The 17,082-nt window shown below is 43.9% G+C and overlaps 5 non-coding genes across 5 annotated transcripts; all 5 read right to left on the bottom strand.

Annotated features, from left to right (window-relative positions):
* Nucleotides 1-4,905: 4,905 nt before the first annotated feature.
* On the bottom strand, nt 4,906-4,987 carry trnas-aga (transfer RNA serine (anticodon AGA)). Its single transcript has one exon. It is a non-coding gene; the product is annotated as a tRNA-Ser (tRNA).
* Nucleotides 4,988-5,306: 319 nt separating this feature from the next.
* On the bottom strand, nt 5,307-5,388 carry trnas-uga (transfer RNA serine (anticodon UGA)). Its single transcript has one exon. It is a non-coding gene; the product is annotated as a tRNA-Ser (tRNA).
* A 1,257-nt stretch (nt 5,389-6,645) lies between these two features.
* Nucleotides 6,646-6,726, bottom strand: trnas-aga (transfer RNA serine (anticodon AGA)). The gene has a single exon. It is a non-coding gene; the product is annotated as a tRNA-Ser (tRNA).
* A 9,164-nt stretch (nt 6,727-15,890) lies between these two features.
* trnal-caa (transfer RNA leucine (anticodon CAA)) lies at nt 15,891-16,003 on the bottom strand. The gene is made up of 2 exons: nt 15,966-16,003; nt 15,891-15,936 (listed from the first exon to the last, which is right to left on the bottom strand). It is a non-coding gene; the product is annotated as a tRNA-Leu (tRNA).
* Nucleotides 16,004-16,765: 762 nt separating this feature from the next.
* trnas-aga (transfer RNA serine (anticodon AGA)) lies at nt 16,766-16,847 on the bottom strand. The gene has a single exon. It is a non-coding gene; the product is annotated as a tRNA-Ser (tRNA).
* Between the last annotated feature and the right edge of the window lie 235 nt (nt 16,848-17,082).

The following is a 17,082-nucleotide window of genomic DNA, read 5'->3' as shown; positions in this document are numbered from 1 at the left end:
ACACTCCAAATTGTCCATAGGTGTGATTGTGAGTATGGTTGTTTGTCTCTGTGTGCCCTGTGATTGGCTGGCAACCAGTTCAGGGTGTACCCTGCCTACTGCCCGAAGCCAGCTGGGATAGGCTCCAGCACCCCCGCGACCCTTGTGAGGAAAAGCGGTCAAGAAAATGGATGGATGGATGGATATCGCAGTATAATAAGTGAGACGTCACTGACTTTATAAATATTAAAAACGACTAATTACTACATATTATGGACGAAAAAATTGACCGTAACTAAGGAGGTTTGCATAGACTTCCGGTCGAGAGTCAGAATTGGTCGCTAAGCGAACTGTGAGTTCATGATGCTGGACGCATTTCCACCACAGCGTCAACGTAAGTATGAAACTCTTTTAAATGTATGAATGCGCACGAATTGTGATAGTGGTTGGTTCTCACCGTTGTAAAATGTGGTGTGTTTGTGGAATTTGATTGTGTAAACAGCGCCAGACGCTGATTACCTCCGTGAAAAACACTTCTATAAGTTTCTTCGAATGGAAGAAAAGTTAGACGGTGTGGGGTCGTGAGCCAAATGTTGGTTTGTGCTAGAATGTTAGCGTTGGATAGCTCTGTGAAAGTTGCGCAGATGGCGGTGTTAAGTGATTTTGAGAATGAGGAAACTGATGCTAAGCTAGCGGCTCTGACAGCGTACGAGTTTTGCGCAGGAGATGAGTTTTTGGTAAGATGCTACCGTACGAATCTGTTTTTAAGGCTAAGGATGAGTTAGCTGCGGGCAGCCGCATCTGTTAAGAAATTGGAACATAAATTGGATGAAGTGTTGACTGTGAAAGATGACCCGGGGGGAAAATTTGAACCAAGCGAGAGCTCTTGGCTTAGAAATGAATTGTTGAGTGAACGCGTTTGTTTGTTTGTTAAGCTCCATGGTGTGTTGTGGCCACGCGTTTTTTCGTTGTTTGTTTTAAATTGTGCGCGACGTGTCTGTGTCGCAGCCGTAACGTTGCGATGGATTGTGCGCGAATAGTCGACATTTGAGCTATAAGTACGTGGTGAAGTTATTATTAGACGAATAAACGGTGTATTTTACAAATGAGTGCGCACTTCGGAGAGGTTTGTGTTCGTCTGTGGTTCAACAACTGAGACGCCACTGAATTAAGTTGAGGAGTTTGTGTTGTTTGTGTCTGGGTCTAGTTTGGTGAGTTGAAACCATGAATATGTGAAGCATGTGTGAATTGTGAGTTTAAAGGGGGGATTTGATTTCTTCTTGTTTTTGTGTTTTTTCTCCTCAATGCCTTTATGACAAGGGAGAGGAAACTGAAGTTACAGTAAGTGAAAGAAGGACTGAGTTTGTTGGAAGGCAGGTATTTTGTGTCTCCAAAAAATGAGCGAGATAAGATAGGATGTATATGAATGGCGTTTTGTAGGAAGAGGAAAAGAGTAGATTTCAATGGAAAAGAGGTGGAAAAAATTTCCTCTCTCTCCAGTTTCTTTGTCCTCAAAAAAGGGTGAAAAAGAATGGTAGCAGGAAATCTGCATATTTTGAAAGGATGGGGGTCGTGAGCTGCTGTTTTAAGAAGGTGGTGATTTGTACTGTTGTCTGTTAAAATTAAATTAAACTAGATAAAAAAGGACAGGGGGGTGTGATACGTTTAGTCCTCTCTTCCATTGTCTCCATTTGGGAGACTTGTAGTCTGTTGTGTGTGTGAATAGCAGGGGTCTTCTAATACTAATCTGGTAAAATCAAATTGTTAAAATCAGATCTGTGTTTTTTATAGTTGAATGAGTAATAAAACCAACTTTTAATATAGTTGAATAAGTAATAAAACCAAATTTTAATTGAAATAGACTTTTCATTTTTGATTTTTATATTTCCCCTGCATCTCTGATAACTTATTCATAGGTGTGAAAATGATTTAACCTTTGTCTTTATCTGAGTCCCATTCTAGAAGTCTGGAAAGGACTTCCATCCAAGTGGCCAGGGTGACTGACAGCTGTCACATTTTCTTAAATTTGAGGTAACACGTAATGAAGATGTCTATGGTAGACATATGCGTAAATATAGTACTACTACTTGCTATAGTGTAGTGATCAAATTCAAATAAAACCACAAAATTAAATAAATTAATCAATTAAAAATAGTTTGAAAAACAAAATATTTTGGGGAAATTTTTTATTGGAAATTAAATGACAACAAGCAGTGTTCTCTTGCTATGATCTCATCTCCCTCTGTCTGTTCCGAGTGTATAAATGTTTCGGGCAGGTTCAATCTTTGACTGAAAGGTGTTTCACTTGGGTGACTCAACCAAAAAGTGCTGGAAATGGAATGAACAGCATTCTCCTGCTATGCTTGATGTTCAGAGTGGACGGCGAACTGAACAATGGTCACTTTTGGGGGGGAAGTGACCACACGGACTGCAAAAAGGATGGTACACTGTAAATCCGCTCGTCCTGTGACTGTTCAATGACTCTTATGCATTGTTTGAGCATAATGTCCAGCAACTTTTTGAGCAGACAGGATAACCATCGATTCTGCCATGATGAACTTTTCCTGAGAACTCCAGTACACAAAGCCCAGTGCCCGCTTTGAACTTTGCCCTGCATAAACTGCTATCGACAAGGACAGGAAGGAATATGAACTACAGTTGTGGACTCAAAGTTCTGGAATCATCTGAGTTTGGTGCCTGAGGTCGTATGTTGTATTCTGTTTGTAGACATTTGCACTCTGTACTATGTCAGAAAGGAGATGTGATCTATAGCAACGCAGTACAAAATTCATTCTAATCCTTAAATACTATATTTTCCGTTGTTCGATGCTTGTTGAATTTGGCCTTCTATTTTTTTTCCCCATTTCTCTTTTATAACTTTGGCTTCTCAGAAGTGGACTCAGATATGGAACACTTACGGCGAATTTGCTGGTTAAATTTTTAATTTTTGATTTAGGTCGCAGCACTGATTTTTAATTGGGTCATGATCTGCAAAGTTCCCTGCTGTGTTTTTACAAAGCCCCCACTACTCTGTAGAAGAGGTGAGGTTAGTTAGCATTTTAAGAATACTTTTTGGTTGGTGTAAAGTAGGGATTTTGTTTTGTTTTTCTGATTATAACTCATTTCTTTTATTAGTTGAAATGGCAGATATTTGGAAGATTCGTGACCTGCAATAGATTAATGGGGTTATTTTAAATCTTTTTCTCATCTCTTCCTGACCCTAAAAGTCCTCCGCTGCAGTATCTTAATTTACATCTGCTTAAGTTGGTTGTTTTTCTAATCTACAGGATTCAAATTTACATTACAAACTCTTGCCTCAAAGGCTTTTGTTTTTATGGCTCCTGGCTAGCTCAGCTGGAGATCTTTTTATAGTTCTGGTGTTGGCCAAATTGTCACAATTTGGTTGTTTTTCTAATCTACAGGACACAAGGTGTCTGTTTTTTTTTTTAAGCAGCAATTTGGAAGCGGCTGCAGTTTTCACATTCAGGTCTGAAATGATCAAAATTGATCTTTATCAGATGGGGGAATGATTGGTCTGTCTGAGTTTGTTGAAAAGGAAGTCTGATGTGAGAATGATTGGTCTGTCTGATGTGAGAATGACTGGTCTGTCTGTGTATCAAAAGGAAGTCTGATGTGAGAATGAAGTTTGGTGTGAGGAATTTTACAGGCAGCGAATGGGGAGGATTTGACTTGGAGGAAACGTAAGTTCTACAAAGATGACAAAAGACGACCCTTATAGCAGAAATACGGTAAGTATGTTCCATCTCAGAAACGATTGAAACGTATAATTTCTAGAGCCCATGGAATATGCCATTTAGGTGTGGAAGGAACATTGACACACCTGGGTGACATTTTTTCATGAGACAAGTTGTTAAAAATGAACTGCAGTGTTTATTTAAGGTATAAGTATAGATCTCTTCTCAGACTGTTCATGGCCCGGCCGGACATGAGTAGTTCTGAGTTAAGATGATGTTGTTTTTAAATGATTTACACTGCTATAATAAGAAACCAGCGTTAAAAATACAGAAATTTGATGTACGACAAAGAGCACATTTATGCTAAAATCTACAACAGTAAATATCATGGTAAAATATTTGATTAATCATTATCTACCATCATAAGGGTTTCCTAGGAAGATTGGATCAGACAAACCCCAAACAAATATAGTAATTTAATATTCCTTCACTTGCAAGAACGTTAAAATCATGGGAAACAAAACCTACAACAGTCTGGTCTTAGCCAAAATGCATCCAGAAGTACTTTTCCGCTATGCGTTTTGAGCCCATGCCTTCATTTGGAGGCAGAAATCCTTTTGTCAGGTGGCCAAGAGTACTCGTCTATGCTGAGTTGTAACAATCTGTATTTCTTGGGAAGCTAAATGCAATAATCTGGTCTGTTAAGTACTGCTGAGTCCATACTCATGTTCAAATGAATTGACAAGACTTTAACTCGAACCTATACCTTTCTTGGGAGACCAAAAATCCGAATACACAGTGGAAGGAAGTACACCTTGTCTAGCACCTTAGAACACTTGACCAGGCTGACACTTAAGAACTCAGCATTAACACCAGTGCTAGCCCACATGTCGCAAACAGCAACCGGAAACAGCGCCAAAAGTCCATACTCATGTTCAAAAGGGATTGAAGAGACTTTTGCTTGAACCTATACCTTTCTTGGGAGACCAAAATTCTCAATACACAGTGGAAGGAAGTACACATTGTCTAGCACCTTGGAACACTTGACACTTAAGAACTTAGCATTAACACCAGTGATAGCCCACACGTCACAAACAGCAACCGGAAACAGCACCTCTGAGACACACAGAAGTCGGAAGTCCTGTCTCCTCCGTGGCGTATACCACATAGAAATGCTCACATACTTTAACAAAATAGACTAGACAGAGAGCTAAATTACACAAGACACACTCGTTGTCGGCAGGATTCGAACCTACGAGAGGAGACCCCAATGGATTTCTAGTCCATCGCCTTAACCACTCGGCCACGACAACCTTGCGCATGTAGGTTTAATATTAAAACTAGTGCTTGCTGAAAAGATCCGTATAGGGAAGAGTTCCAAAGGAAACAGCACCTCTTGCAGACCACAGATGGTCTCAGACCTTTAAGTCTAGTCTCTTAGTAAATTCTGAGAAATCAAGTCAACAGACACACTTTTAACAGTACTTGGTTAAGAGTGGGGTTTGAACACAGACTTCAATTTGATCAGAAGTCCCAATTTGCTAAGGACCCAGTCACACCTTGGCATTACGATTCATTTTGACGCAAGTGAAGCCAAGAGAAAATAGAGAGCAAAATTCCACAAAGTAATTGCGTTGTCGGCAGGATTTGAACCTGCGCAGGGAGACCCCAATGGATTTCAAGCCCATCGCCTTAACCACTCGGCCACGACAACTTACTATTATTGCTTATAATGCTAACATTAGGGTTAACACCAGTGCTTGTCCCTCTACATTTCGGGAACAGTATGAGCTTCAGTTGGCTTCTTGATTGGCTGTCATTCTGTTCCATGCATGTCACAATCACCATCTACTTACTAAGTAATTCGATATTAGGGCTCGCACTGACTTTGGTCAAAAGGGCTTGTCGGGGTCATTACAAACCAACTTATTGCGTCTACTAGTCTTTACAGAATCAGGTTTTAGGAACAAGCAGCTAATTTCAATGCTTACAACATGATGACCACACAATCCAATGATTACTGTAAAACCTGCATTCTCGTCTGTAGGACAAGTGTCCAGAGCCGAATAAAAAAACACACATGTTGAAAATACCTTGTCAGGAGTGGGATTTGAACCGTCGCCTCTATTTAGAGACCAGAAAGCCCAAACCACTGAGGAAAGATGCATATCTTGAGTCTGGCGCCTTAGACCACTCGGCCACCCTGACTTGCAAAAACATTAAAATCATGGGAAACAAAACCTACAACAGTCTGGTCTTAGCCAAAATGCATCCAGAAGTACTTTTCCGCTATGCGTTTTGAGCCCATGCCTTCATTTGGAGGCAGGAATCCCAATTTGCTGTGGAAGGAGTCATCTTTTGTCAGGTGGCCAAGAGTACTCGTCTATGCTGAGTTGTAACAATCTGTATTTCTTGGGAAGCTAAAATGCAATAATCTGGTCAGTTAAGTACTGCTGAGTCCATACTCATGTTCAGATGAAATGACAAGACTTTAACTCGAACCTATGTCTTTCTTGGGAGACCAAAAATCCCAATACACAGTGGAAGGAAGTACACCTTGTCTAGCACCTTAGAACACTTGACCAGGCTGACAATTAAGAACTTAGCATTTACACTTGTGCCAGCCCACGTCGCAAACAGCAACTGGAAACAGCACCAAAAGTCCATACTCATGTTCAAAAGGAACTGACAAGACTTTTGCTTGAACCTATACCTTTCTTGGGAGTTCAAAATTCCCAATACACAGTGGAAGGAAGTACACATTGTCTAGCACCTTGGAACACTTGACACTTAAGAACTTAGCATTAACACCAGTGATAGCCCACACGTCACAAACAGCAACCGGAAACAGCACGTCTGAGACACACAGAAGTCGGAGGTCCTGTCTCCTCCGTGGCGTATACCACATAGAAATGCTCACATACTTTAACGAAATAGACTAGAAAGAGAGATAAATTACACAAAACACACTAGTTGTTGGCAGGATTCGAACCTACAAGGGGAGACCCAATGGATTTCTAGTCCATCGCCTTAACCACTCGGCCACGACAACCTTGCGCATGTAGCTTTAATATTAAATCTAGTGCTTTCTGAATAGATCCGTTATAGGGAAGAGTTCTGAAGGAAACAGCACCTCTTGCAGACCACAGATGGCCTCAGACCTTTAAGTCTAGTCTCTTAGTAAATTCTGAGAAATCAAGTCAACAGACACACTTTTAACAGTACTTGGTTAAGAGTGGGGTTTGAACGCAGACTTCAATTTGATCAGAAGTCCCAATTTGCTAAGGACCCAGTCACACCTTGACATTACTATTCATTTTGACGCAAGTGAAGCCAAGAGAATATAGAGAGCAAAATTCCAGAAAGTAATTGCGTTGTCGGCAGGATTCGAACATGCGCAGTGTTGGAATTTATTTCTATATTAATATAAACTCAAGTTAATAATCTGACTCCAATTTGTGACCTTACCAAACTATCACCCATCCAACAATAGCGTGCTCGTTCTGCAATAGAAAGGTATCAGGAAGCCGGCATTTTCACACACGATTGGATTTATTCCTAACACTCAAATCTAATACAAAACAGCTGAGGTCCCGGGTCCCTATCACTACAATTCTATACGTCTCTGTCTCAAGCAGCCGACGTAGTCTCATCCGAGTTGCCCCAGTGAATAGTTATACTACACAGTATTTAAATGACACAGAAACAAAGGCATCCTGACATTATTCTATTGGCTACGTGTTTTCTGCAGTTTAACTTTAGCTTGCTTTTCATTGGCCGATCTTCATCCGCAGCGTCACTGGATGGCTTGTCCTGTATTGTACTTTTCCCCCCCGGTGTAAAACAAATGTGATTTACAACATACTTTGAGCTTATCGCGGCTCTGCATCTCCCCTTGCAATTAGCATCCTTTGTTCTGAAACATTCCATTCCTGCAACCCCCACTTGCATCACACATCCTGTATTTCACCCCCATTCACACAAACTCTTATATTCCTTTATTCCCTCTCATGACCTCAGACGACTGAGGTCATCACTCGAATACCTTGTTTTTTATTGTTAAACATGAGCTAAAAATCAATAAACAACTAAAAATTAGTAAAAAAAAATTCATTCTAGTAGAAAATCAGTATAAACTTTCATTCTAGTAGAAAATCAGTATAAAATTTCATTCTCTCTCATGGCCTCAGATCCCTGAGGCCACTTTCACATACTCACATCCCGGACTCCCGGAGGGCCACAGCTGTCTCCGCTTCCTGGGGGTCCTTCTGAGGGATCATCATATACTGACCACCTGGCGCTAGTGGCCCCAACGTGCGTTCGATTGTCCTAACAGTTAATGATCTGATACATGGAATACAGCAACATCCACATCCACATAACACCATGATAGCGGCAAACATTGCGATAGAAATCAATACTGATGCAATCAAGCTTTTATATTTGCCAAAGACGTTTAACCAGTCAGAGTACCAACTGGTGTCCACGCCTGAATGCTCTTTCATTTTATTACTTAGCGTGCGCAGACCCTCCAATGCCTTAGTAAGGCGACCATCAGGAGATGTATTGTTGGGGATCAGAGTACAACACTGCTCCCCAAAAATACCACACACTCCTCCTCTTTCAGCTAACACCATATCTAAACTCATTCTATTTTGGAATGCCATAAGAGACGTGGCTGCTAATTGCTCGTGCACTGCCTGTTCGCCAATCGTTGGACATTATAGTGGACATAATTAATCCGGTCCACATTTTTGTTTACTGTAATAAACAGAAAAATACTCTCCCATCCTGCCGCCACTTGATCCACCAATTTGTATTCATCAGGGACCCCTCTCGGAACTCCAATTGCATCTATGTATGTGGGGTCTCCTGCATTCAACCATTCTTGCATGTCCCTTTTCTTCCTCCCAAGGAAGGGGATTCTTCCCCACTGTCTAACTCCTTCCCAATTTATCCTAGCCATGTCTAATGCTGTCACACTAATTGGCATGTTCAGCATTACTAGGGCGCACTTACCTGAGGCATTGGGGGGAAGCCTATCGTACAACACTCTCTCTCCACACCACAGCCAAACATCAGCCCGAGCGAGAGGTATTCCTGCTGGCAAAGACACATTTTCATTACACCATGACTCCTGGATGTTTCCAATCCCAGGGCCACTCCCATGTAACTTTAGGCAGGTAAAATTTTGTTGTGCAACATGGATGTCAAAAATGGGCGTTTGCTTTTCCATATTTGTCAGTGGAAAGGCCGAATCCAATTGGCTGCACTTTCCTTGGAGAGTTTTGTTATACAGGAAACCAAAGAGACAGGTTTTGGATACAACAGTTGCTGCCATGATTTTCAAAACTGGTCTTGCACCTAAACATACCAAACAATCCTCGTTAGTATTCTTAGCGGCCTGTTCAGCCATCAGGAGCCAATTATTAGTGACCATAGAAATACCTGTGTGACTCATAAACCAGTCATCCACTGTCGTCATTGTTTTGGCCGTGGTACCCGTTCGACGGGTATAATTATTTACTACCGGTGCTTCCCCTTTTATCATAGTCCCATTCTCACAAATGATAATTGGAAAATATGGATCTTTTCCAGACGAATATGCCCACAACTTAAACCCCCAACATGATGTGTTTAGCACTAACACTTCTTGGTGTGGTGACGCAATTGACTTATTACCCATTGCAATTGTTAATTTCAATATCTCCCCTTCTTTTCTTGGGAGAATCTTATTATGGAAATACTTAGCAATTTTATTCTTTGACGGTGTCCAATAATCACCCGCCTGTGTGGTAACCACGGAATCCCATCCCCTCATTGTCACATGTGCTGTCATATACCACCAGTAACCAGGGAACATGTCTCCAGTTACTAGTGACATGACTGCCTCCACTGGTGTATACCACGCTTCCCGAAACCCTCTCAGTGCCTTTATTGGTATATTTACTTGGGTCTTCGTATTAGGGGCCACTGTTATTCTCACCGAATTATTATATGACCAGCCTATCATCCAATGCTGGTAGCCCTTTTTCTCCCACTTATTTTTTGACTTTACCTCTCTTCTCCTTCTAGGTTCCTGTGGGCGTACCAAGGACCAGTCCTGGTACTGTGGTTGATAATTGTCCAATTTATCTAACAAATCAAGCCATTGTTGAGTCCAGTTGAAAATTGTCACCCAAGTGTTCACCTGTGTCGGTTGTTTACACTTCAGATTTAACAGTAGTTGTTGTGTCTGTGTCAGCGTCTTACCACCATCTTGCTCTGCTTCATACCATACCGTTCCATTACAGGAATGATACACCATCACTCGTTCTCCTTTCGTTCCATCACTTCTATCATCCCGCACCATATGTTCAAACGCTAACATAGTCCACACAAAGCACAAGCCTGCAAACAAAATAGTCAATAAAGTTAAACATTTGCATTGTCGTCGTTTTTGTTCAGACACTTCCGAGTCCGATTTTGATCCAATTCTCGCCATCGTCACATTCCCTCTCTTGACCTGCCCGTCCGGGCAGTCAATCTTTAAACTGCCCTGTTTGTCCCCTGTCTTTGGTACAATGCCGCATTCACTGTCTTCTCACTAATGGCCACATCTAAATGAAACACCTTAGTGTAATCTGGGGTAGCCAAAGCTGCTGCTGATGCCAATTCCTGAATCAGTTGCACAAGCAATGCATCATCCCCAGGGGTCCACTGCAATGTGGCCTTCAAATTTCGGACCCCTTGTTGTTTAACCAGGGCCCGCAAGCCTGCTGTTTTATCCACAAAACATGGGATGTAGGCTCGGCTGTAGCCACACAATCCCAAGAAAGACAGCATGTCTTGCACTGTCTCTGGACGTGGGTGTCGCAAGATGGAGCTGCGGTGATCCGGGGACATAGCCAAACCAGCTGGTGTGATGACACGCCCCAGAAAAACCACAGACTTACGACAGCACTGTAACTTTTTCCTTGACACTTTGAAGCCCAGGCCAGCAAGCTTCAACAGCACTGCTCGTGTGGCTTCCACACACTGGTTGGATGTTTCAGCTGCAATGAGGAGATCGTCCACATACTGCAGGAGCACTGAGCCTTGGGGTAGTTCACATGAAAATAATAAGGCCTTCAATACCTGATTAAAGAGTCCCGGTGAATTCTTGAAGCCCTGTGGGAGTCGTTTGTACTGCAATTTCACCCCTTTATAAGAAAATGCAAACACGTGTCGTATTGACTCAGCCAGTGGTAAACAGAAATATGCATTCGCCAAATCAATTACCGTATACCACTGTTTCTGAGGATCCAGGGAGGACAGGATGCGATGGGGGTCAGGAACTGGCAAAACTGGAGTTATAGTTATGTCATTCACTGGCCGCAAATCATGGGCCATCCTCCATGTCACCCCATCAGCCTTCTGGACTGGCCTCAGAGGTGTGTTCCAAGAGGACGCCGACGTTTCCAACACCCCTGCATCCCACAATCCTGCCACTGTCTTCTCCATACCTTCGTCTGCTTCCTTCGGCCATCAATATTGAGGACGGCGAACCGGACTGGAGCAATCAATTTCCAATTGGATCGGCTGAACCGTATGACAACAACCAACATCAAATGGACCCTGTGACCACAAGGTCTGTGGCATTTGATCCAGCATCGCCTGTGCAGACTCATGGTCTGTCTGTTCCCGCCCATGATGGCGGTCCAGGAAGACCAATTTAAGGTCTGACTCATCTACCATTTTTACCATTATCCTGTAACTTTTGGTTGCGGCCGAATGCCACACATCTGGAATCTCAGTCATCATCCAATCATGTTGTTGTGTTAATTGTTTCACCATGGGCCCCAATTGGCAGGGCTCATGGCCTGGCGACACAGCCAGTGACACGTGAGGCAAACCTTCCTCACTCATTCGATACCATTGTTCTTGCTCTGGCGACAACTGTACATATGCTGCCACCCCCTCGGGGCCCACAAAGATGCATGGTGATTGTAATGTCCAATCATCTCCCTCAACTTCTTCAAATGCATCTCTATATATGTCATCTGATTCTCTATCATAATATAGAGTGCAATGCAATGGATCCACTGGGGGGTGGTACGGTGCCAATGCCTGGATCCACGGTTTCCACAAGAGGTACGTGGAGTAGACTCCTCCCCCAAATGGAGTCTCAGGATTCAATCTCGCCCAGTAGATTCGTGCCGTCTCCGGTACTGTGGGGAGTGGTGCCATCAACCACTGACCCCGAGGTGTCACAGGCTGGGAGCATTCCAGAACCTGTCCGTCAGGAAATGTCACTGTAAGTCCCTTCTCGCCGCACAATATCTGGGCTCTCAATGCTGACAACATGTCTCTGCCCATCAGATTGATGGGTGTGTCCTTTGCATGAACATATGAATGATATAGTTTCTGTCCGGTGTTTGTGATTTCCGTTTTCAATGGCCGAGTAAAGGGCAGAGTCTGAGGACGTCCCGAGAAGCCGACCAACGTTGTAACTCGTTTCGACAACGCTGTACTTGGCAGTGGCATGTTGATCGATGAATGTGTTGCTCCAGTGTCCACCAACATCTGGACCGGAGTGTCCGCCACTGTCAACTGAAGCATTGGCTCTGCCTGGCCAGTGCTTCCCGAGCTTCTCAGGCCCCCCTATTCGTCTGGGCCGTACCACGGGTCAGCTTGGTAATACTGCCCCTGTGGATTCGGCTGTGGCCACGGGCGGGGCTGCTGCGGCCCCCTTTGGTGTGGTGGCCCTGCTTGTTGGTTCTGCTGCTCCGCCCCTGGTGGTGATGGGTTGCCATGACAATCTCGTGCCCAGTGATCAGGGGACCCACAAGTGAAGCAAGTCCCTGGAGCGAACCCAGTCCGCCCCCTTCCTGGGGGGGCGCCACGACCACGCCCTCTGTATCCACCACGGAACCCTTGGCCTCGGCCCCGTCCAGCCCCCACTGGAGTTTGATACATTTGTTTTTGTTTGACCTTTTCTTGTTTTGCCTCACCATGCAACTTTGCCAGCTGTAATTTAACCAAACTAGTCGCCAGAGCATCAGTCTCCTTTCGATCTTTATTTGCTTTTTCCATGTACTGTAGATGCGGCAATGGTGTATCAAATGCCTCTTAAATCTCGGTTCTGGACAGACCAAAATGTCAGGATCAATTTTCATAATTGCTTGCACCTCATTTGGGAGACCGTTCAGCATCGCCGTCCTGAACATCATCTCAGCTTCAGGGTAGCTGCCTGGGTGTTTACCTGTGGTCTCAATCCACAGCTCCAATGCCTGAGCATAATGTTGCTCGGGAGTCACATCTTTTCCATAATTAAAAATTGTTGGCATCACATCCACTGGGGAGGGAAAGGCCGCCCTCAGTTCCCGAAACAACGCCTCCGCGATCTCCGCCAGGGGCGTTTCTCTCCCCAGCTGGTGGGTGCCAGCTGCCCCTCAATATTCTGTAATTGAATCAGTGAACATGATCCCAAAATAGCTTGTCTAAAATCCCCCAATGCTACTCCCTGTCCTGACATGGCAGCTAAAAATTTAGTAATCCAGGCTCGTGCCCCTTTATGCAGGGGGGGCAATTTTTCCACCAATGCAGCCACATCCCGCAGCATCAAAGGCTCATAGTGACGGCCAGCATGAGTCACCACTAAGGGTGCCATTGTTTGAGGCTGCTCCTGCTGTGCCATTATTCTCCCTTTACTCCGCGTGTGATAGCCTCGCTCCCCCCTGGACCTGCTCTCCTCACTATCGCCCCTCCTCTCTTCCTCACTCAGCGCTCTGAGCATCTGCCGCTGCTCACGTAACATCACCTCATCTTCCTCATCACTCTCCGCTTCCCCCTCGCGGTGATCAGCGTTGCTGGGCATTGCCTGCCCCCGTCTCTGTGTCCCTGTCACCATTTTCTCTAACATCTCTCTTTCCTCAGTCTGCACCTTATGTCCATCAAACAACTTCCCCGATGCCTCCTCCCTTATCAGCTTCGGAGTCCTCTTATTCCCTGCACTAGTGGTGCCCCCGTCTCCTGCTAACACCGCCCCTGACGTGCGCACGGGCGACTCACCCCCCCGCAGCCTTTTTCTCTCATTATTCACAACCTGTTCAATCAACTGTATTGTTGCTGGCGTCATCCGTGAACCGTCATCTTCCACATCTAAAACCATTCTGCCCCCCAAAGTGACTACGGGGGCCATCACTGATGCCGTCGGATACGGCGGGGGCGCAAATACATACTGTCCCGAGCTCGGCAACTGTGGATAAACGCCTCTAAAACATTCCGCCTTTTCTCCCTTATCAATCACTTCATCCTCTTTCTTCACTTCATCCTCCCTCTTTTCCTCTCATCGCTGCCAGCGCAGTCGCAATAGTCGCCAATTGGTGAATGCCCCGTCTATCATTCTCTACATCTTTAACTTCTTTTCCAAGTTTATGACGCTTTCGCCATCCGACTCGGCTCTGTTCCTCCTCCATATCTTGAATATTTGCCAACATTCTGCTCTCCTTTTCCTGTAACTGCCGCGCTAACTTCGACATATCCCATGTTCCAGGTTCTCCGCGAAACAATTCATCCTTCTTTAATTTCCGAAACAACTTCTGACACCGTTCTCTTTCCTTCTTAATTCTCTTACTTTCTATTGCACTAATCAACTGTGATTCCAGTTTAGCGTAATGACCATTAATCTCCGACCAGACTTCAGCGGACCCGAGACCATTATCACACTTTCTCTTATCTGCCATCCTTAAATCCACTCGCGAGTGTCCTAATCACTTCTCTTGCAGTCCAATTTTAGTTTTTACATCCACACCGCTTCCACACTGATACATAAATCCCAGATTTTAAACCGTATCGATACGTAAATCCCAGATTTTAAACCGTATCTAACCACGAATAGTTCCAAACTATTCTAATAGGTAAATCCCAGATTTTAAACCCTACTAACGTCCACACTGTTACACTTTTACGCCGTTCCGCTCCTCCTTCCTCTTATAATTTAGCGTTGCCAATGTGCAGAATTTGAAAAGGAATCTGCTAACCTTATTTGACTGTGGGCCCAAGAGAAAAGACGGTCGGAGGTATGGCTTCTTTATCAGGTCGTCACCTGGTGTGGACGTGGATCCCAGATCCCCGAGTCCCAGACTCTTGTGGTTTTTCTCGAAGTCCCGGACTTCTTTTTACCTCTCTTGCATCACGTCGGGGTCACCATAAATTGTTGGAATTTATTTCTATATTAATATAAACTCAAGTTAATAATCTGACTCCAATTTGTGACCTTACCAAACTATCACCCATCCAACAATAGCGTGCTTGTTCTGCAATAGAAAGGTATCAGGAAGCCGGCATTTTCACACACGAGTGGATTTATTCCTAACACTCAAATCTAATACAAAGCAGCTGAGGTCCCGGGTCCCTATCAATACAATTCTATACGTCTCTGTCTCAAGCAGCCGACGTAGTCTCATCCGAGTTGCCCCAGTGAATAGTTATACTACACAGTATTTAAATGACACAAAAACAAAGGCATCCTGACATTATTCTATTGGCTACGTGTTTTCTGCAGTTTAACTTTAGCTTGCTTTTCATTGGCCGATCTTCATCCGCAGCGTCACTGGATGGCTTCTCCTGTTTTGTACTTTCCCCCCCCGGTGTAAAACAAATGTGATTTACAACATACTTTGAGCTTATCGCGGCTCTGCATCTCCCCTTGCAATTAGCATCCTTTGTTCTGAAACATTCCATTCCTGCAACCCCCACTTGCATCACACATCCTGTATTTCACCCCCATTCACACAAACTCTTATATTCCTTTAGCAGGGAGACCCCTATGGATTTCAAGTCCATCGCCTTAACCACTCGGCCACGACAACTTATTACTATTGCTTATAATGCTAACATTAGGGTTAACACCAGTGCTTGTCTCTCTACATTTCGGGAACAGTATGAGCTTCAGTTGGCTTCTTGATTGGCTGTCATTCTGTTCCATGCATGTCACAATCACCATCTACTTACAAAGTAATTGATGGTAGGGCTCACGCTGACTTTGGTCAGAAGGGGCTTGTCGGGGTCATTAAAAACCCACTTATGGCGTCTACTAGTCTTTACAGAATCAGGTTTTAGGAACAAGCAGCTAATTTCAATGCTTACAACATGATGACCACACAATCCAATGATTACTTGTAAAACCTGCATTCTCGTCTGTAGGACAAGTGTCCAGAGCCGAATAAAAAAAAACACACGTTGAAAATACCTTGTCAGGAGTGGGATTTGAACCCACGGCTCTATTTAGAGACCAGAAAGCCCAAACCACTGAGGAAACACGCATATCTTGAGTCTGGCACCATAGACCACTCGGCCACCCTGACTTGCAAGAACATTAAAATCATGGGAAACAAAACCTACAACAGTCTGGTCTTAGCCAAAATGCATCCAGAAGTACTTTTCAGCTATCCGTTTTGAACCCATGCCTTCATTTGGAGGCAGAAATCACAATTTGCTGTGGAAGGAGTCATCTTTTGTCAGGTGGCCAAGAGTACTCGTCTATGCTGATTTGTAACAATCTGTATTTCTTGGGAAGCTAAATGCAATAATCTGGTCAGTTAAGTACAGCTGAGTCCATACTCATGTTCAGATCAAATGACAAGACTTTAACTCGAACCTATGTCTTTCTTGAGAGACCAAAAACCCCAATACACAGTGGAAGGAAGTACACCTTGTCTAGCACCTTAGAACACTTGACCAGGCTGATACTTAATAACTTAGCATTTACACTTGTGCCAGCCCACGTCGCAAACAGCAACCGGAAACAGCACCAAAAGTCCATACTCATGTTCAAAAGGAATTGACAAGACTTTTGCTTGAACCTATACGTTTCTTGGGAGTTCAAAATTCCCAATACACAGTGGAAGGAAGTACACCTTGTCTAGCACCTTGGAACACTTGAAACTTAAGAACTTAGCATTAACACCAGTGATAGCCCACACGTCACAAACAGCAACCGGAAACAGCACCTCTGAGACACACAGAAGTCGGAAGTCCTGTCTCCTCCGCGGCGTATACCACATAGAAATGCTCAGATACTTTAACGAAATAGACTAGACAGAGAGCTAAATTACACAAAACACAATCGTTGTCGGCAGGATTCGAACCTACGAGGGGAGACCCCATTGGATTTCTAGTCCATCGCCTTAAACACTCGGCCACGACAACCATGCGCATGTAGCTTTAATATTAAAACTAGTGCTTTCTGAATAGATCCGTTATAGGGAAGAGTTCCGAAGGAAACGTGCTAGCACCTCTTGCAGACCACAGATGGCCTCAGACCTTTAAGTCTAGTCTCTTAGTAAATTCTGAGAAATCAAGTCAAAAGACACACTTTTAACAGTAGTTGGTTAAGAGTGGGGTTTGAACACAGACTTCAATTTGATCAGAAGTCCCAATTTGC

The sequence above is a fragment of the Vanacampus margaritifer genome, chromosome 2 (genome assembly GCF_051991255.1).
Source record: "Vanacampus margaritifer isolate UIUO_Vmar chromosome 2, RoL_Vmar_1.0, whole genome shotgun sequence".
NCBI lineage: Eukaryota > Metazoa > Chordata > Actinopteri > Syngnathiformes > Syngnathidae > Vanacampus > Vanacampus margaritifer.
This window is presented reverse-complemented; position numbering and strand designations above follow the sequence as displayed.